Source organism: Metopolophium dirhodum, chromosome 2 (assembly GCF_019925205.1).
Source record: "Metopolophium dirhodum isolate CAU chromosome 2, ASM1992520v1, whole genome shotgun sequence".
In the NCBI taxonomy this organism is placed as follows: Eukaryota; Metazoa; Arthropoda; class Insecta; order Hemiptera; family Aphididae; genus Metopolophium; species Metopolophium dirhodum.
Window position 1 is genome coordinate 10,162,890 of NC_083561.1, and position 22,327 is coordinate 10,185,216.

Here is a 22,327-nt window from a genome sequence, read left to right on the forward strand (position 1 = left end):
TTTAAATGTTTTACGACACACGTGAAGTTAGTTTCCCAATTTTTGTTTTGCAATACCTTCTATCTCACTTTATTGTTTGTTTTATTTTATGAGATTTGTTAAATGTTTTCGTAAGCTTTTAAATTATAAATTCTACAATTTAGAATTTATTTTTATTAGTATCGATAGGAATTATAATTAAATTAAATTAAAAAACTGATCTACTATTAATGATAATGGGTTATATATTTGCTGAATATCCAGTATACTTAGGTATATTACACTTGTATTTTTCTATTTTAAATATTCTGAAATATTATTTTGATTTTGATTTTGAATTTAAGTATTTAAATAAGACTCTATTTGTTACGGAAAAAAAGTTGTAGTTCTTAACATTTTAGTAGGTAGGTGTGTTTTTATCTGAGACTTTTAAAGTAATATTTTGTTTTTAGTATAACCCAGTTCAACAAGATGAAGTTTTTTTACAACCAATATGCATTAAGTTGATTAAACGAGCGCCTGAAAAATATTCTTAGATTTTCCCTATAGTGCAACTTAATAAAAAAATAATGGAAAACATACTACTATGTTGGTGTCTATAAACTGTTGTGACAGTTTTGATATAGAAATAATTTGCACGTTTTTTTTTTCATTAATAATTTCTATAAATAAATAAATATTTATAATTTATTATTTGAGTAGGTACCTATATTAAGTTATAGTCAGGACTCAATAAAATAATAATACAAAAGAAAAAGGAAGTTAATTTATAATCTTGAATTGAATTGATGTTCAAAGCTATACTATTCAATATTATTTAAAAAAACAAATACGGGCAAATTTGTTATCGGTTCATTGTTTTCCTACATTACCTTCATTTTAAAATACGGTGTATGAAAAACATAAAATAATATGATTTTAAACTCAAATCAGTGAAATTAGTAACTAAACTGAGAAAATAGCTCTGAAAATATAGATGCTTAAAATATGACATTTTATAATTGGAATCCTATAGATGCATAAAACAGATGTGCCTATAGCTCAACTCTTTACTTTTTGTCTGTATTCTATATAGGTTATAATTAGCAAATGCTATGTAGAGTATGTTATGTTTTCGTAATGCGTTTTCATTGTTGTGGTTGTATTTTAATTCGTGAGAACCTATAGACTTTTATTATAAATGGCTTACTTTGATACGGGGGGTCGTAAATTTATAAACAACCTTATAGTTCGAGAATTGTGATATTGTTTATAATACTTATTTTGGAACCAACATAACTGCAGAAGTTATCTAATTAGTATTGGAAATATTTGTGATTTACCACATATAAGTTTAAGTAAAGTCTTTGTAGTAAACTATATTTTTTTTAAGCTTTATGTATTTATCGACGATATTAATCTTCTAGTACTTACTTAATTTTGTGATGCAGTCACGGGAGTAAAGCAGCTTAAAAAGTTGTTGACCGATTAGCTTGAGATTATATATTGATAACAAAATTGCATTCAGGTTTAGTTTCTTACCCAAACAAATATGTTGTTACGGGGGACTTTAAAATGTAAGCGAAAAAATAATGATAGGTAATTATTTATTTAATTTTCATCAGTACCTAGTCACTACTCACTACCTACCTATTAAAAAAAAAATTATTACATACCTAATAATATTTATTATCATTAATGTTAACAAAATAAAAATATATAATATGGGAGACGGAGTGTCCGAGCGGACTAAGGCGTCGGTTGCGACGCGCACCGACGCCGGTTCAAAACCTCGGCTGCGGTTGGCATTTTTCTTCAAGCAAGTCACGGTGTCCGGAGAGAAGTGCCGCCATCCCATAATTTTTTTAATGGCATTTTTCGTGTATTTTAGATCATAAATCAATTTATTTTAGTGCATTTTAAATGGTCTTATAGGGTATATTTTATAGTCACAACTTGTATTAGTATAAATGTAACAAAAGTCACTATCGCAATCGCGTCGTCATAGTACAGTACATTATACATTACACCTATATACTCGGCTATAGTACGTATAAGTACCTATTCCATAACCGAACGGGCATAACCTAAATGCGTACTAGTAGGTAGGTAGGTAGGTACCTATGGACTGCGTAAAATGAAAAAAAAATAAATACGTAACGTATACAATTGTCGATGTAAAGTATTATATTATTGTCATAACAGCCTGTTTGTTATTCCGTTATGATACACTCTATTTGCAGGGCGATATGACCGTGTATAATAACGTGTGCGTGTGTGCGTGAATGTATGTCGTGTTAGGATATCCGGTATTGTCTTAAAACACACAGCGGCTGTAAAAGAGGTTAAGGTACACGTTGTAAAGGGACTAAGGGATAGAATGTACCGTTTGTGTGAAGCACGTGCTACGAACATATTTCAAGTTAAATGCCCCGCCGCACTTTCCAGGCTCCCGAACTGCTGTGGTCCTTAATGATTATCATCTAGCGCTTGGGGGGGGGGGGGGTGAGAGTGACGTCATCCATCGTTATTTTTTCATTGGTTTTTGTTTTTTTGCTTTTGATTTTAACTGCAGTGAAAACGGATATTCTATCTATAGTTAATTTCACTTACGTAAACGTGTTAATGTGAGTTTATTAGTATAGGTACCTATACTTTGATGTGTCGCCCATTTCTGTTATATTTGCGTTGTTACGTTGAAATTCGATTGAATCGAATCATGTCCATCGAAAAACTGTAACATGCGTTACCTAAGTAGGTATATTATCATGTACCATACGATTATATCGGTGCGGCTATAGCTACACCAATTTTATTTTATGCATTTTTGTTGTAACACATCCCCACGCAGTATACATTAGTGATACTAATCACCTACCTGCCTATAAAAATCAAATTATTGTATGAATATATTTATATCGTTCTTACCATTATAAGTTAAATTTCATTGATTACTGATAAAATACTGATAAAATTATCGATTCTATGTATAAAAAGAGAAAAATATACAGGTAATATAGGTAAAAAGTTATTATAGTTTTTATGAAATAATAAAAAAATTAACAATATTAGTAATTCCCTTATTTGTACTGCTGCACAGTACACAATTACCCTATTGTATTGAAACAAAATATTATATAAGGTTCCATAATTATTGGTTACAATATTTAGTGGTTGTACACTTATACGGCCATCTTTATGGCAGTTTTCTTAAAATTTAAACTCAGCAAATAAAATGAAAAAATATTCCGTAATATGAACACACGTGATTTTGTATCCTTTCCCCTATATTATTCATGTATAGTCTTAGTATTTATACAAAATAATATCAACAAAGTGTCAATATTCACTGGTGTGCATATAGATTTATATAATTATAAATATAACTATTATGGTTATGAATTTATTATTTATGAATTGTACGTTGACAATATAATAATCGTACATCATAAAATTTAATATAATATTGTTATTATATTAATCATTAACATTTTTTTAAACTATTTCATTATTTTGGTTTTATTGAAAAAATGTTCACTTTTTCCAACTCATTTTCTATTAATATCAAAATAATATGTCATCATTGGTTAAAACATACAGCTTTATGCTAATGATTATATAGATTTTTATAAGGGTTAAATAATATTATATATTTTATGTTTTTATACTGTACACGTACACACATAATATTATGGGAAGTTAACTGGAGCTATGTAAATTTGTTTTAGTTGAAATTGTATTTTTTGAAATGTGTTTGGTTACTGAAATTAAGTCATAGCCTAACAGTGGCAAACAATATTATATTATAAACTATCAAACGTGTTTTTGTAAGCTGTAGATTTTGGATAATGGCATTTTATAACACGTAGTAAATAAAACTTTGTTTGGATATTGAAATAAAGTAAAATACAACCGTATAGCTTACTATAATAATAAAAATATATTTTTCCAAAGTTTACATTACATTATGATAAAAATATATCGCAATAGGTACATTTGAATAGTTTGATCAATTTATTTTATATTTATTAATATGAATAATAAATTTACTATTTAAATTATAAGAATAGAATTTAAAAACTATAAATACTTAGGTATACTTTTATTTTGTTTACAATTTATTTAAATGTCCTAAAAAGACCAAGAAAATGCACTATAAATTGTAATTACTTACGTCGATGGTGGAATATATAAAGTTCGATTGGAGTTGTAGTATAAAATGTATAAAGTTACGTTAAGTTAATGAGTTATGAATATCCATAGGTACCATTTGAGGAGAGGGGGGGGGGGGGTGGATGTGCTTAGCACCCTCATAATGTACCCTATTCGTGTTTTAATCGATCTTATTTTATGTTAATAATATTAATAAGGACCTACAGCACAAAGCCATTACCTATTAGTAATTAAATATTTGATTATTGTATTGGAGGTTGTGGTGAAGTTGCTCTTCACGTAATCCAAGATCAAACAAATAATTGAAAAAATAGAGGCTTTAACACCCTTAGTTTTTTTTATATATATTAAAATTGCACCTCTACGTATACAATATTCTAAAAAAAAATATATATAAAAGCCTTTGCAAAATAAAATTAGGTAAGTATATTATTCTTTTGTTAAGATATTAAACCGATTTGTATTAAAATGAGCATCGTAATTTTTAAAGATACTTCTAGAAAAACAATGAAAAGTGCCTAAATATGATGTTTAGGCCTACCTATTGGTTTGTGAATAATATAATATGATTTATAATGATGTAACAATAAAATTAATATTAATATAAACAATAACTGAATCACTAACTGCAGAAAGAGGATAGGTCCATTTTATATAACTTTTCAGGTGCGACAAAAAACGAAATCATAACATGTCCCTTTTCTGTAGTAAACTGAAATTTCCAAACACTATATTTAGCGTTGGATTGTTGGATTTGACTCTTTTCTGCAGTAAACGATGTATTTACTCGTTCTTAATGAAAAATGATAACAACATCGAAATTGATAAAAATGGACTTGTCCCTTTTCTGCAGTTAGCGATTTGACTATTATTAATTGAATAATTGTAACTGGAAATATGTTTTGTTATCATAAAATTATGAGTTTTATTCGTCGTTGAATAACCTCTTACCTAGTAGAAAAAGTACCGAATAAATTATTTGCCATTTAGTTTCCGAATAAGGTATACACTTCCATCAAAAAAAAAAATTAATTTACAAATGTTTTTTATCTGGCGAATAACTAGTGTTATTAAACGAATACATTTGATTGAAAATTCGACCCTGAAAAATACTAATAACATTTATTTCGTAATTTAATTTAATTATTATAAAGTTCTTATAGTAATGTTTTACACAGTAAATGTAATAACATACCATTAGTTTATTAATAATCAGTAATCATCTTCAAGGCGAATCCTGCAAGCCGTCATATTATATTTAAATTATATTTAAACTAGGCGTAACGAGATTTGTTGCTTCAATAGACCGAATACACAGTCGGAATGCATTCATATGTATAGTCAAAAGGCGTTGTGTGGAGTTTGAATTATGAGATATTATGATGTATACTATGTGAATTTCAATGTGAATCAAGCATTTATCAATGCGTTGGGAACAATGTTTTCCAATCAAACGGCTGTTAATAATAAATGGATACACTATACAGTAATTATTTTAACGGCAAATACTAGTTATTTCAAAAAGTGTTAACTTTTAATTTTTAGAAAAAGCTAAGAATATATAAATTCTACTATTTCACTTACAACAAACTAATAATTTATTGTATTTGTACTTTTGGAAAGTTTTTAACAACAACTCCAAACTTTTAGATAGTTTTAAAAAAATAAGGCCAATAATATATGTTTACGTAGGTAACTAATATACCACTACCTATTATAGTTAAGATATTGTGCACCTACAATTTTTAAATGAAGATTCTATTCACATTTTTCATAATTTTTTCTTTGGTCAGAGGTCTATATGGTACCTAAATATCTATTTCGACCACAGTCAAGTATTTAAGAAAAACATTAGATCGGAGACTTATATGGGCCCCTCACTTAAAACCCTAAAGACTTCATTTAAATTATTGTCCACGCTTACTAAAAAAAATTCACAATAACAATATTTTTTAAATACATACACATCAACGCTAAATTTTTTATTTACAAATCCCTAGATAAACCCATCCGAACATAATATGGTCTTCAACTATAGAGTTGGTAATGCAAAAACATTCATCATCAACAAAATTCAATAATTAGTATCATTTTCAAATCTTCATCTTTGCCTCCATATCTACTTAACTCTTTACTAGACATATTATCCTTAAAACAAAAAGTAATGTAATTAAAAAAAAACTGAGGTTCATCGAAAATCTCAAAACAACTATATCTGCTGAATAATCAAAAGTAAAGAGAGGTGTTCCTATTTGAAACACAGAAGTTTGTATAGTTACAGGATCATCCTTAAGTGATACAAAAAAATCTCAAGTATTCGTAAATGTAGTCTTCATGTATGTTTACAAAGTCTGAAAATCAGAATTTGAATATATGCATAATTTAAACATAAAATAGGGCAAGCATGTTTAAAAAATCACCCTGTATACCATGCAATATAAGAATATAGTTTTTTTATTTTAACAGAAAATTTACAATCTATAACATATGTAAAATAAGCAAATAGGATAATTACGGAAAATATTTACAAGATGATTTAGTATGAAGAGGGAGGCTGTCCAGTGACCGAACCCTCATGCGTCATTGGGGTTAGGGTTTTAGTAAATCCCTGCACCAACGTATTTTTAAACCGACGGGTGGGATTATTAGGTGGGTTTGCTTCGCCTTGATTGGCTATTAGGAGGTTGGTGTGGGTGGCTAGTTTGGAGTGGAATTATTTGTTGTGTTTGGATGCAACTGTGGTAACGGTTTCAATTTTGAGGTCGTTGTGGAGTGAGTTGTTAGAACCATACTAGGGTGTAGAAGTTAGTAAACGGAGAGTAATTTATTGAAATGCTTGTATTGTTTTTGTTTGGGATGGTTTGGCACAGCCCTATATCTGTATTCTGTAAGCCCAGATGATCTTACGAATATAGTAAACAACATAAAGATATTTTTACTATAGGTGGGTATAATATAATTGTCTCCTTTTTTTATTCCGTCCCTTGCACGCAACCATTTGAGTCATGTGAGTAAATATAAATCATCTAATTGAAAATCTACATAGAATAGTATACAAAATGACCTAAGGTATCTTGTATCGATTTAAATATTTAATATTTCTGTGAGTATAATATACGAGTAAGTCAAATAACAAAACAATTTACTGCAGACCGCACCTGCAGTTATGCGCCGAAGAGGTAGATACTTGGGTACCTACTGCAATAATTATTTTATTGTGGTAACAGTTAACTATAAAACAATTTTTTATTTGTTTTGCAAAATAAATGAATCGTCAAATATTAAAAATTATGTTTTAATTTCTAGTTATTATCTTTATTACCTACGTACAAGTTTACTATTATAATTTAACAGTGAAAAAAGTGTTATTATGATTGTGATAGGATATTTTAACCGGTATTTGATACTTGCTAGCTATAATTTTTTACCCACATATACTAAAATCATAAATGCATGTTTGTTTATTTCTGCTGACAATTGGTCTACCATAAGAAAACAAGTTACTTATTACTGTTCACTGATTTAGAATTTAATATATTTTTTAATATTTTTCTATTTTTCTATTTTGAACACCATTAAACCAAATATTAAATAGGTAACGAATTAAAAAAAATTTGAATAATGTAAGAGTTAGCATTTCTTACAGACAACGAAGTGCACTTGGTCAGCAAGGTAGTATTATATAATTAATATAATAATTATATAAACAATTTAATTTCATATACTACCTAGCTGTTACATTAACTTACAAGCAAATACTGAAGTACCTAATAGTAGAACGTTGTGATTGTGTGAATAGGTTCATATAATATTCAGAGTGTGCATAGCTTAAAATTAATCTAAATATTTTGAAAACGTGTTGTGTACTTGGGTATAGTGAACACTAATATACGTAATGGAAAAAAGTTTCAAGTCCTTTAACTATTATTTTTTGAGTTACTCAATAATATGGGTAGCTAAAATCGTTATTTTCATTTGAATATCCAATTTCCTTAACATTTTAACTTCAAACGCTCGTAAAAATTGAATGTGGATTCACGCTAAACGTTATTTTAAATTTCACTTAGAACATTTTTTGAGGTACCATGTATTAAATATTCAAGTTCTTTGGTTGAGTATAAAGATTTTTATAAACGTTTATAGAAAAAAACACTTGAAAACGTCCAAAATTTCAAATATCTAAAAAAGAGGCAAAGTATTTTGAAAATTATACTATGTCTAGAAAAGCTAACATAAATATTTATTGAAAAAGCATCTATTAGTATCTATATTATATAGTTATTTATTTTTAAATTAAAGAAAAAAAAATGGACTTTTCAAAAATTTATTTTCTTCTGACTATTGAGAAATGAGCGGAGAATTTTTATTCTTGACACCCCTTTCGTCAAACTACTGTTTAGATCAGATTTGATACCAGATACCATTTTCAAATTTGAATATTTATGCCTTTTTCTAATATAAAACAGCGTATGATATAAAAAAATAAATCGTTGTAAAACCAACACATTCTTTACTCCACTAAAAGTTATTTTTAACATTGTAATTTGAAAGGCTGTTATGGATTTTTAATGTCGTAGATAAACCCAGACTGAGGTAACAATAACATGTTGTTAGATTTTATCGAATGTTAACCGTCTAAATTTGTGAGTTGATTAAAGTGTAATGTATTCTGGTGTAATAACATACTCGTGCTCATAAATAATAAATATAATGTTTAAATTGAAAATAAAAAATATCCTATTTTAGAGGTGGAATAGTTACGAAACAATCCCTGTTTTGTACTTCATCTAAAATCTAAAAATTCATTTTAACTTATCAGTGAAAACAACTGAAAAATAATTGTTTGTTGTAGAAAATGTACTGTGGAATTTCATATTCATATACCATGCTAAAGATAATACAAAAACCCATTTACTATTTAAAACAGTGAAATTATTTTATAAGCTAACATGCCTTAATAGCGGTTAAAATATAAATAGTTGTACATATGTGTGTATTATATTTATCTGTTTGATCAACTTTTAAATTTTAACATTAAAGTATTAAACAAAGTAGGTACTTGGACTAATAACATGTTATGCATTTGTTAAATTTTAAAATATATATTCTTAAAGATTGATATTTTCGAATATATGTATTTTAATCATTACATATTATTATTATTATTATTTTTTTATGAATAATTCAAGTAGCTTATCACTGAAAATATAAACTTTTTTTCCATAAAAACGTATAAACAGGCATTTATGCCTAATTATTTAATATGTATGTAATACATTGCAATTTATAAATATTTAAATAAAAATGATTTTCTAGTAAAATTTTTAAATATTTGTATTTGTCCTCAAGTCTATTTGTTTAGTACACATGCAATGTGCCAAATCAATTCTATTATAATATTATATTACATAAATAACGATTACATTGTTTTAGCTATGTTGAATGATGAGTAAATTATATTTTCGAAAAAAAAATATATGTGATCAGAAAATCAATAATTATTTTTTATTTTTCTGTTACAACTGATAATGGTACCTACAATAATCACGTTACATAGTATCATATATACAATTAATTAATTGATGTAAAAAAGTTTATAATATAAATTATGTTTTTTTTTTAGGAACATTAAACTCTGTAGTTTCAAATCGATATAGGTAAGATTTATTTAACTTTTTTTTAATGTTTGAATATGACTCATACAAGTGTAGAATTTTCTTTATTAAAAAGCAAAAAATAATTTGATGTATGCACTTAATCTATTTGTATTAGCTATATGTGTTAAAACTATTAGAGTATGGGGATTTATCGATTCCACCGAACCATCAAGTTTGGAAAAATGGTATCTATGTATCGACTTCGCTGTTACAACCTACTGTTCATCTCATATCGATTCTGCCTAGTTTTGTTTTTATAAAAAAGTATAGTAAAATTAGTAAAATTTACCCACAATTTATATTTCACTGATTTGACAAAATAAATAATTTATAACACAAGTTTCAACGTTTAATTTATCAATGTATAATATTATGTGTCAATTTAGTGTATTATTTATTTTGTATACCTATATACTATATGTTATGATATAAGAACGTTATATAACGAATTTAGAATATATTTAGGTATAATTAATTTAAAAAAAATATATATGTATAAGCAATCCAATAAGTTGCTAATAAGAAATAATTCAATATTATATTGATTCATATGATATATTGGTACGTTCTACAAAAAAACCAACTACTAACATTTTAGATTATAATATTAATGTTAAACATTTATAATACATTACATTAAATTTAAAACTTGGCGGAATCAATAGCAGGTAAATTTGATACATAATCGGGGGAATCGATTTTTATAAACCATTTTTATCTTCTTTTTTTTTTTTATAGAAAACATATTATTTTAGTAATACCATAATCCAAAGTAGTGATAGAGAAAAGTAGAGTAGTGGAGCCATAATATATTTTATCAGTTTTGAAGAATTATAGACCCGCCAACCCACGATCAAAAAACAAATTATATTACGTTAAGTAACATACCAATAGGTAATGCACTTTGTTCGTAACAAGTTTTTTTTTCAATTCGTAGATTGCATGGTTTAATAATTAAATGTTTCTCCTCTCCACTCTAATACGTTATAGGTTATAACTCATAATTATCAGTATCAATAACAAGGTTGAGTACTTTTGTAACGAAAAAACATATGTATTCTACTTTAATTCCTTAGTAGTATAGCCATCACCCGATCTACGATTATACCTAATATTGAATATAGTGTTCGGCGTCACTTTGCCTTCATAATATTACTAAGCTAATACGTTTGAAGATAAATAAATATACGAATATAATACAATATAGTAGATCAGTGGATGTGTGGGACTATAATCACTTTATAGGAATTTTATTAGTAACCACCTACGGTTCTGTCTATCATAAATTTCGGGAACATTAAATTGACATTCGTTACCTACGTAACATTTTTTTCAATATGGTTTTATGCTTCGAAAAAACAAAACTTAGAAGTGTAGCTACGAGGTAACTATATCATTTGTATAAGGTAAAAAATAATATTAATAGATTATGTTTTATTATGATTTACGATATGTAATTAAAAATATTATTATATTATTAATTTGTATTATTTGTATAATAGTATAATATAATTTATATTTTATAAAAAAAGTTAAAAACAATGATTGGAATATCATTCAAATTATATGTATATTTTTAGTAGAGAATGACTACGCGCAGGTCAGTACTGACATTTCAATTTCATAAAATAGAATTTGTATGAATACTGAATAACTTGTTGAATGATTAAAGATTTTTTTTATCTGCCAATAATATTTTTTGTATTTAGGTTAAATAAACAACTAAAGTCTTAACATATTTTTGTTGTTGTTAAAATAGAATTTGTTAAATTTCAAAGATGAATCTAACAAACTATAAATCATTGATGATTATATTATAATATAAGTACCTACTACAGAATACAGAAATTACAAATAAGGAGAACTCGAGTTTTATAAATTAAAATATTTATCACAATTATTATTTATTGAATAATTTTAACTAGGTATCATTAACGTTTAGTTTTTTAATACGAAGACATGAAGTATTATTATTAAATTATTATAATAAGCACATTTTACTACGGCACGTTTTTTTTTAAAGCAAATATTTTATGGCATCATATTTTTTTTTTTTAACGTAATTTTAATATTTTTTTTTTTATTGATCGTGAAGCCCGGCAACTATGGCCATTAGCTGTTTTGTTTTTGTTTGTAGGGGAGGTTACTGTAGGTGTAACACGTGTGTGTAGTTCTAGCAGATTTTTTAGTGGGCACCCGTGGGTATCTGCCATGCCCGGGTGGGGGATGGCGGCACTTATCTCCGGACACCGTTACTTGCCCGAAGAAAATGCCGCCCATGAACCGAGGTTTGAACCAGCGTCGGTGTGCGTCGCTCGGCCACTCCGTCCCCCAGTAATTTTAATTAATGTTTACACTATTGATAAACTGAATTTTATATTATTACTTATTGCAGTTGAATCACATATTAAATGAAAAAAAATCTAAATATATAGAATTCATGTAATACATTAAAAACGATTCTGTGCGAAACTTGTCTTAGCTATACTCAATATTGATTAAATTTAGTTATATCCATTTTCTTACATTTTTTTTTTGTATCAGTATTTTGCTATGCTTCGATGGACTTCTGATAAATTGAAAAAAATCACCCGTCTAAAGTCAAATATGTGTACCATTTACAATGGAGGTAATACCGATGGACTACATTAAACTGTTTAAGCTTTTTTATTGACGGAAACGCGTAAACAAAAGTATACACAAATTATTATGTGACACGTAGGTACGTGTATATTGTCAAAATACATTGGTTTGCTAACAATTCAAAAAATAGTTGCGAGATTTAAGTTATAATCCATTACAATTTTATAATTGTACGCATATTGAATAATATGTTGTATATTACTACCTAATATTTTTGCATAATTATTGCATTCACAAAATATTCAATATTATTATGATTTAGAATATTAACGAGTTTACGTTTGGGAGAGCACTATATATTATTATGTCTTACGTTATTTTTTTGTATAAATATTTAAAAACGTTGTCTTCATTGCAGTACCGAATTGTATCCATTTATTTGATGATTAATAGAATACGACGAGAAAATGTAGAGTTTTTGGCGTTTCGTCACAACTGCCGATGGGCGTAAACTGGGGTGTGATGCAAGATTAATTGTGTTGTCGAGTATTTTTCGAGTCTCGGAAACTAATAAATAAATAAGACCCTCCAGTCACCGCACGTGATGAGTTTTGGATCGCATCCAAACTGTCAAATGCCCACCTATCCTTCCGTGCCCTAAATAATATATCAAAAACTGCTCAACTAACAATATACTTACCGCTGCGCTGGTACAAAATTATTGATCTCCACTAATAATATATTTGTAAATTGAATTATGTTCTATCAAGTCATAAGTAGGTCTGATAGTAGTCAATAAATTGTATTTTTTCAATGTCTTCGAGTTGTTTTTTCTCATCTATTTGAAGCGTAGGTACTAGGTACTGAGAATTTGTTTTGAATTAAAACTTATTACAAACGATTTAAAAATTAAAGGAAAATACTAAATAGGAAATACCTTGTAATTACGATAAATTGTAATTTTGTTAAAATATAGTTAGTTAGGTAATACATTTTTATAATTTGTTTAAAATAATTATAATGTGCCAAACAAATTGTTTTAATAAAATCATTCATTAAAATAATGTTCGTTTTTTTTTTAGCTGGTAAACGTTAGAACCATTGGTATTTATGTAAAACAGTCTAATTTATAAACACAGTTTTTGTTATAAACTTGTAAATTGTAAGTTTGTAACGATCAGTGTAAGTTGGGTTCATTTGTTTTTGGCCACTTTTATTTTGTATTTTTTCGTTTCCGTGCAATATAATATTAGAAAAATAATCGTTCGGGTCTCGCGCGAAAATTCTACGGAACCACCTCCCGCACACCAACCATTACATATACCCCCCCCCCCCCCCCCCCACATTGCACAATCACATTTTAACTATTAATTTTATATAATTATTGTTTCGGCTTACCACTAAGTTTCCGATGGACGACCTCAGCTCATGACGCCCAGTTGTAGCCTCGTGATCACTTGCTCCGCATTCATTTCGCCGTCAACGAAAAAACAACGGCCGGACATATAGTTCCCTATTATAATATTATAGTTTATAACTTGTGTGTCAAGTCGATAATATTTTTTTCACTGATTTAAGTTAAGTTAATAGCCGTTTTTTTGGAAGGTTATATTACTATTTTTTTTTTAAAATTCAATTAAGTTAAGAGTTATATAAAAAACAACAATTAACTTACTAAGTTAAGAGTGTCGGTGCTTGTTTTTTCCAATTTTCTGCAATTCTATATAATTTGAAAATTATATTTTACATTAAAGTTGCTACCATAATATTATAATACTTTTCCACTAATCTACTGCCTGATACCTATTTAGAGGAGGGGGGAGGGGTTCTTAGGTGTATTTTATCTACAAAAATTACTTCACAGGAAAAACTCTCACGCCTCGTTGATATGTCAAATTTTGATATTTTTTTTTTATTAGAAAGTTAAGAGTTTTTTTCAGGTTAGATCTAAACCCAAGATTTCACTTTCCTCAAAATAGTGCTAAATATAATACTTTGAAAAATAAACAATACTGTGCAATATTCAAATTCATATTTTAGCTTCTATATAATTATAGTTTGAAAATCGGGCTTTGATCCTCAAAATTTTCTTTTATTTTAAATGATAAAAAAATTAACGAAATCTGACTATTCTATAGGGCATGGGAATTGTTCCTGTAAGACATGTTTTTGTATTAAAAACGCACCGGCTCCGACGTCCTTAATGTAATTTATTTTTATTTTTAATGATATATAAATGCATAGTTTAAACATAATGACCGTAAAGTATTATAAATAAATACATTTATTTCATTAAACAACCGTTAGTTACAACAAGCAGTGTAAAATTTAGAATTTAATTAATTATAAATATATAAATTTAATTATTAATTTTCTATTATACGTCATCAATAATAATTGCGTTATTATTTAACTATTAATCATAATAAATAATCATGATTTGGATTTCATTCGAAAGAACTGGGAAATTTACTAAGTCAGCTAACGGCAAATATCAATACAAATCAATTAACTAAGTTAAAAGTTAAGTTAATAAAAAGTAAATACAGACAAGTTAAGTTAAGAAGTTAAAACTAACTTTAACTCGTTTATGCCCAGTATACTGGGTAATACTTTCTTACAAATTGTTATACTAAATTTCCATCAACACGGAGTAGCCGAGGATCATACTGGGGATCATCCCCTGCGATGTCCACGTAGGACGTAGGTACGGAACGTGACGTGAAGCGAACACCAACTAGGTCATTATAGGGGAGGGGGTGTCTGGTCACGATGTTTGATATCGATATTGCGGTTTACGTGTTATTATTTATTATTCTCCTTTTTTGAGTATTTGACCCATACGATGTTGTACATATTATTATTTGCTGGTAACTGTCCATTCGACCTGTGCACGTATCGTATTATACGACTATAATAATACAACGAAACAATAAAGTCACGGAATGGTTTTTTTGTCCCGTCTTTCTAAATATTTATTTATATTATTAGTGTCTCCGTGGACTGTGGGAGTGTTATGTGTCTTCTCTGTCCGAGTTTTACGACGACTATTCGGATTTTTCTGCATTAAACTAATTATTTTTTAATATAATATTACGTTGTTTTGTTGTGAATTTTTATTTTTATTTTTTATTACGTGCCTATCCAAAAATGTGAATTCTTTAAATATCCACAAAACCCGAACCTTTGGATCTTAACCTTGATTTGTATCTTGTGACCTTGCCCAAAAAGAGCGGGTGATCACACGACCTTCATAGTTCTTTAAATCCCGAATGTCGCACTTTTGACGAATAATCGAGTGATCACAAAATGTATACCTATTGGCTATTACGAACGAGCCTACCTACATAAATAATAAGAGAGTGGCCAACTGATTAGGTAGCAATCACGTTTCATCCAATGTTTTCCCCGCCTTTCTTATATTTGTTTGAATTGAGTTATGACTTAAAATGATTGTATTTTGTTGAATAGATAAATGTACATAGGTACATGAATATTACATTAAATAACTTTATTTAGCATTGAAGCTATCAATTCTAAATATAATTTTGTATAGTAAAATATTTATAATATATTTTTATTGTATAATCTTTTCTTGTCATGCCAAACATAATAATATACTTCTAAGGTTATTAAAATATTAACAATATTCTAACGTAAACAATTTTTTTGATTTTTATAAGATTCATGTAATGTAAAAGAAAAATAAGTTTTTATGAAATCATAACGCAATTTAGCATGATATTCAACAATTTATTTTATTATTTGAACGATAAATAACGTTTATAAATCAGTGATAACAAACCAACCAATAGAAAACATTTACCGACCAAGAGGTCACTATCTAACCATCTAGAGTCTAAATTCTAGACTCTCTATTTATTACTGTTGATATAGTTTATTATTTCAAAACATTTGATACCATAAAATATATGGTTCACAAGATTACAACATTAAAACGTAACGGATAATTTCAGTAAATTGTTTTATAATTTTCATGTTGATATTTTAATTTATGTTTTACTAATTTTTAATATATTATATATGGTTAGAATGTGAATGACCTCAAAATCACAAAAAAATGTATGCAAATATGCCCGTAGAACAATAAACATTTTACATTATTAAATGGTATACAAAATTGAATCAGGTATTCATTATTTACTCATTCAAAATATACTCGATATACATTTTTAATAGATTATTGATATGAGCTACACGTTTGATATTAACACGTTCATGAGAGTTGTGACCCCGACGATAATATTTAATACCTCTGGGTATTGCCTACGGGCGTAGGGTATGTCTTTAAAAGCGTATATGACACGCTTAAATGGATAATACGCGGTAAATCTAATAATAAAAAAAGATTTAAAAAATGTTATTTGAAATTTAGAATTTAAGAAAAAAAATAATGTATTTATATCAATTATGTCCCATCGACCATTTACTTTGTGACAAGTTCAAATTTTATTATTTAAGAAAGACTCAAAAATAAAACACATGTAGCCTAAAATTGTCAATGAACCAAAAATAGTTTTTATTTTATACCAACTTTATTTTAATTGAAATTTTACCATTAGAGGATACCAATGTAAAATGTATAATTATGTAATGTACTTTTACATTTTATTTATAGGTAAAATACAAATAATTATCTATTTATCTGGTCCAATTGGTTTAACTATCATATATTTATATACAATTGATGCAGATATAACACAAAGTTTCACAGTAAATGAACTAACTATAGTTTGACTGTATTATTGTGGTAGGTACCTGCTTTGAATTTATACAGATTAATAGAAATCCTTTGAAATTATTGCAGATATACTACTGTTACCTTCAGTTACACAATTATTATCTTATGGTCATGGATAGTAATAATAATAATAATAATAATAATAATAATAATAAAGATAATAATATTTTATTTATCTATAGTAATTGCTAAAGCGCCTCTGAGATTAACAAATAATGTAGTGTAATATTGTCTGATTGGAATGGAAATTTATGTATTTTTGTAGGAAAATTTTAGAAAATTTTTAAAATTTGAACATTCCTTAAGTTAAACAATAATTGCGCTTTTCATTGATTTTTGCAATTCTAGATTTTAAATTAAGTAAAAATGCTGTTTATAATTCTGTATTACTTTTTCAGAAAAATCGGAAGTTTTCTGAACGCATAATAGTTCTATAATAGTACCTAACTATTAGTAGTACCTAATATTAATTTTTTGGAAATTGTGTTGAGGCATTGTACTTAATGCTTATTAGAAGTTAGAACAGAACAACGTTATTAGTGGAGGACGGAGTGGCCGAGCGGACTACACTGCGACGCACACCGACGCCGGTTCAAAACCTCGACTGCGTGCGGCATTTTTCTTCGGGCAAGTCACGGTGTCCGGGCATGGCAAATACCTACGGGTGCCTACTAAAAAATCTGCCAAACTGTGTAAAACGTGTTTAAAACCTACAGTACCCTCCCACACAGTAAAAACCCCCCAATGGCCTAAGTGGCAGCGGGATGGTTAATAAAAAAAAATAATAAAAAAAGTTAGTGATTACCATTTAATATCAGACTAATCGTGTATTGTTTGACTTTGTTAATGTTGATATTGTTATTTATAGAATTATATCTTCAATTTATGATTTGAACCTCATGTCAATTTAAATCCAATTCAATTTAAATTAAATTTGATTTCAATCATTATCAAATGTACAGACAATTACATAGTCAATATCGTATTATTTATTTTAGTAAAGCATATTTATGAATACAGTTATCTGATGAATATTTAGCATGATAAATATTTTATATCTATAGATAAAAACATCAAATTTGTATTTTTTATCTGTACAAGTTTTGTAGAAATCAATTTCAATATATATATTTTTTATCTATTAAGTAAATAGTAAATATTATTACAGTACATTACATTTAACATAATATCTGTATTCTATATTCATTGTTTAATTTAATGTATAAGTTAAGTTTTTTTAATTTTAAATTATACAAAGTAAAATATTAATTTTATACTATCCAAATATATGGTCTTTTATAGTATAATCCTAAATATTTTTTAAGAAAACATTTTATATGAAACTTATAGTAGGTAATATCAATTATTTATGTTGTAACTAAGTGTTGGTATTCTTAAATTTCTCGACTTATCTTCCATTAATTTAATTTTATATTTCGCAATTATTGTCTACTACCATCGATATAAATTATATAAGGCACAATGTATTAATGTTTCGTTTCTTCTGTCAATCAAATAGCTATCATCCCTTTTGGATCATATTACATGTTTCATATTTTAAAAGTTCGTTTAAAATATTGATAATTATTAAAAAGTCACAAAATTCCAAAGTAGGTATGTGCTTTTGATTTATATTATATAGTAAAAATCGATTTACGCTTATTTCGACGTCTTATGTAAGATATAACCACGCAAGGTTTCATGCATAGCAATATACCATATAATATATTAATTCATACAATTTGCCACCGAGGGACATTATAATATTGAATATTGATCAGTATCGTATAATACTTTAATATAACCTAAGCTTATACTTTAGTACCATTAACTTACCATAAATATATATAGCGGGTTTATAAACTACAAACCATTAAAAAAAAATTGTTAAAAATACTCGTAATTGGTACTAAAAATTAAAAAAAATACTATTAGAAATAAATTATTTGTTAAAAATATGTTCTTGTAATAATGTTTTATGAAATGATAATAGCTAATAAATGATAACTATTGGGTGTGCACAAAAAAAAATACTTAAAACATAAATTTGGTGTAAAATCTGAAAAAAATGTTTTTACACATCAATAAAAATAATAATTGATTTTTAGAATTATTAATATTTATTTATTGTGCTCACCACAAGGTGCGTTGAATCACACGATTTTAGAATGTCGACTTGCGCTTATTGATATACACCATAGATTTGTAGATAGTCCATAACAAGGTTTCGTTCTGAATTCATTTCGGATTATGATATCTATGCGATGAACGTCGAAAATAATAAGGCGTACAAACGGTTTTATCCAATAATATTCTATTCTACTGGACATAATATTACACATAGGCACCTAACATTAATTATCATTATAAACTTATAGCTGAAGTGTAATTCTGACATAAAAATAAGCTGAGTCTCGTCCCGCCGTTTAGACTTTCAGGCCGGACGTTATCGCATCGGTGGGGAAAGGGGGGGGGGGGGCGGACGCGATGATGTTAGTACTACTATACTACTACTACTACTACTACTACTACTACTATTATTATAATGATCATCGACCTTGATTTATGTGAACCCTACAATATAATGTTATAACATACTATATTACTATTATATTATGTATACCTCTGCAGGCACAATCGCCACGGTGTGATTATTATTCTTGGCGGGAACACGTGTCATCGCGGAAGGCGCGTGACATCGGATTATACCTGCGAAATGCACTGTGACCGTCGTGAAACGCGCGCTAAGTACGTCTGAACTTCGTATACGGTAACACCCACACCCACACCCACACACCCACACACACACACACACGCACGCACGCACGCATTTATATAATATAATATACGTGTACAGTCAGTTTATATAAGATTTCCCGGTCTCCGCTACAGCAGTCATCTCGCGGGGCGAAATCGTTCAATCATCGCTCGCGGACTCTGCTCGGGGTGTCGTCGGTGGTGGTGGCGGCGACAGGTATATATTCAGCGGGCGTCGCGAACCCACAGAGTGCATTTGTCGTAGGTAGGTTGGTGTGTATAGTAATATTATATAATATAGTGGCGCGCGTATTACAGTAAAGCCTTATTCGGAGCGTCGAGCTTAAAGTCGGGATTTAATTATGTCACACCCGGTATATATACTGTTCGGGGGACATGCGTGATTCGAACACACGCGCACGCGCGTTCAGTCACGATACAACAAATGAACAGACCTATACATATATATCTATATATAAATACAATTATTTATATATATACGGTTTTCAAAAACAACTGAATTAGACATCCGGCAGAGTTTATGATGAACGTGATTAATGAACGACTACGGCGCGTGCGTGTGTAGTGATCACCCCATCATATATACGCGTACACCACCCATACAAAGCTATATTATACATTTGGCCTAAACATCTCATCCTTCCCCTCCACTGCTCGTTAATATACATCGCCTATCTTTGCGTCTTGCATCAACACCACCACCAGTCACCACCTACGTTGTATTGGGAAGACAGACTAACACTGGGAGCGCTGTCGACGCCTATCGTACTGATGGTTTGGCGGGTTCCCCCCTACGTGGAGTCGGGAGATTGTATGTATTTTCCCGACATTTCAAATTTATTTTCCTTTAAGTGAAGTGTATTTGAATGTATATGATAATATTAGTAGAAATTGTACTTACCAACGTATATACAGTTAGCTACAAAAGCGTATAAGGTTTAGATAACAAAATTAATTTGTTAAAAAAAAGTAAAATAACCAATATAAAACTATATCTATACATCCCGAATTGGAAGGTACAAATTGTTTCCACCAGAGCGCGTTTTGTTAATCTGTTTCCCCAATAGACTCTGCACCAACTCTGATCTACCGATGAGTCTGATATTGTACGAATTTTTACGTATGGGCTACGATGTTTGTAATAATATGATAATTTCGGTATGACAACCCTGCACATCCCTCCAGGATTCAAAGAATTCGTCGTAATATAGTTTTCCAGTTTAACGGGTGGCGGCGTTTCTTCCAGTTCCATCCCGTTGACTTTGAAACTTATATCGTGCACGGATATTCGTACTCGCGCGGTTTTTAATTCGTTTGATACCATATACCAGGTATTACGAGTATGATTATGGTGATAATAATAATAATAATAATGTGTAATTTTTCTGTTCAATACACACATAGACGCCAAAGGGTGTACTCACGATTTATTCTCACCCTATGCTCATTAGTTCACGTTCTGACACCGAACGATACTTTTGATTTCATTTGCACAGCTATTACGCGCTACTGGCTATGTTTGCTATGGCAATATTATAGATTGGTGGTACATACACCAACAACCTACAACACTCGTACGTGAAATATATAATCTTACCTTAAGTGCCCACAAGCACACAAAGTTTGCATACCAACACATAATATAATACAACACAACATACAATGATTACGCGTACGAGTTATCTCAATTGACGATTTACGATATTTTGTTTATTCATATTGTAGTGGACACCAATAAAAAAATGATTTCAGAAACATGTATCTAATATTGCAAAGTATGTATTTAATTATGTAAATAAATACATACTATATGGAATGGTAGGTAGGTTTATGTTTCTGAAATCCTTTTGTAATTGGTGTCCACTATGAAACAAAAATATACAAATATTCCATTAATTAAAGGGTAATAATAAAATATTATTGTATTTCTTTTTGAATGTTATTGAAACACGTTTCTGCAAAAATTGTTAAAAATAAATATATGATTATTTCAGCAATACTTACTATTTTATGTAATTTTATGTTATTTGATAATAGTTGTAGGTATATACTTACTTGTTATTAAGTTTATATGGTAAATTGGGTTAGGGCTGATTGTTTTGAAATTCTTTAGTAAATGTTTTGGAATAAAATAATCTATTTGAGTTAGTTGACCCGACTTGAATAGGACCCTACTTGAAAATATAATACGACGAAAAGAAATTTATATTGGCTACTATAAACTCCTTGTACAGGTACTTGGAAGGGTTTACTAATTTTTGGAGGTTCGCAAAAAAAAAAGAAATAAGCATAAAAGAACCAAAATTCTCATAGTTGTAGTTAGTAAAACAGTGTTTTGTATTTATTTAAATCTATAATATAAAATATATACTCATTGGTACGCTATATAAAAGTAATTAATATTAATTACATATAT

General features: G+C 28.5%; 1 protein-coding gene across 2 annotated transcripts in view; it reads left to right on the top strand.

Moving 5' to 3' along the window:
• Positions 1 to 22,327, top strand: part of LOC132939151 (protein artichoke) — a 241,829-nt gene that overhangs the window by 17,189 nt on the left and 202,313 nt on the right. The window contains exon 2 of one of the 2 annotated variants that reach the window (XM_061006176.1): positions 9,755 to 9,788. The exons of the other annotated variant lie outside the window; for it this stretch is intronic. The gene's annotated coding sequence lies outside the window, so the exon portion shown is untranslated. The remainder of the gene's footprint in view (positions 1 to 9,754; positions 9,789 to 22,327) is intronic. 2 annotated transcript variants of the gene reach the window in all.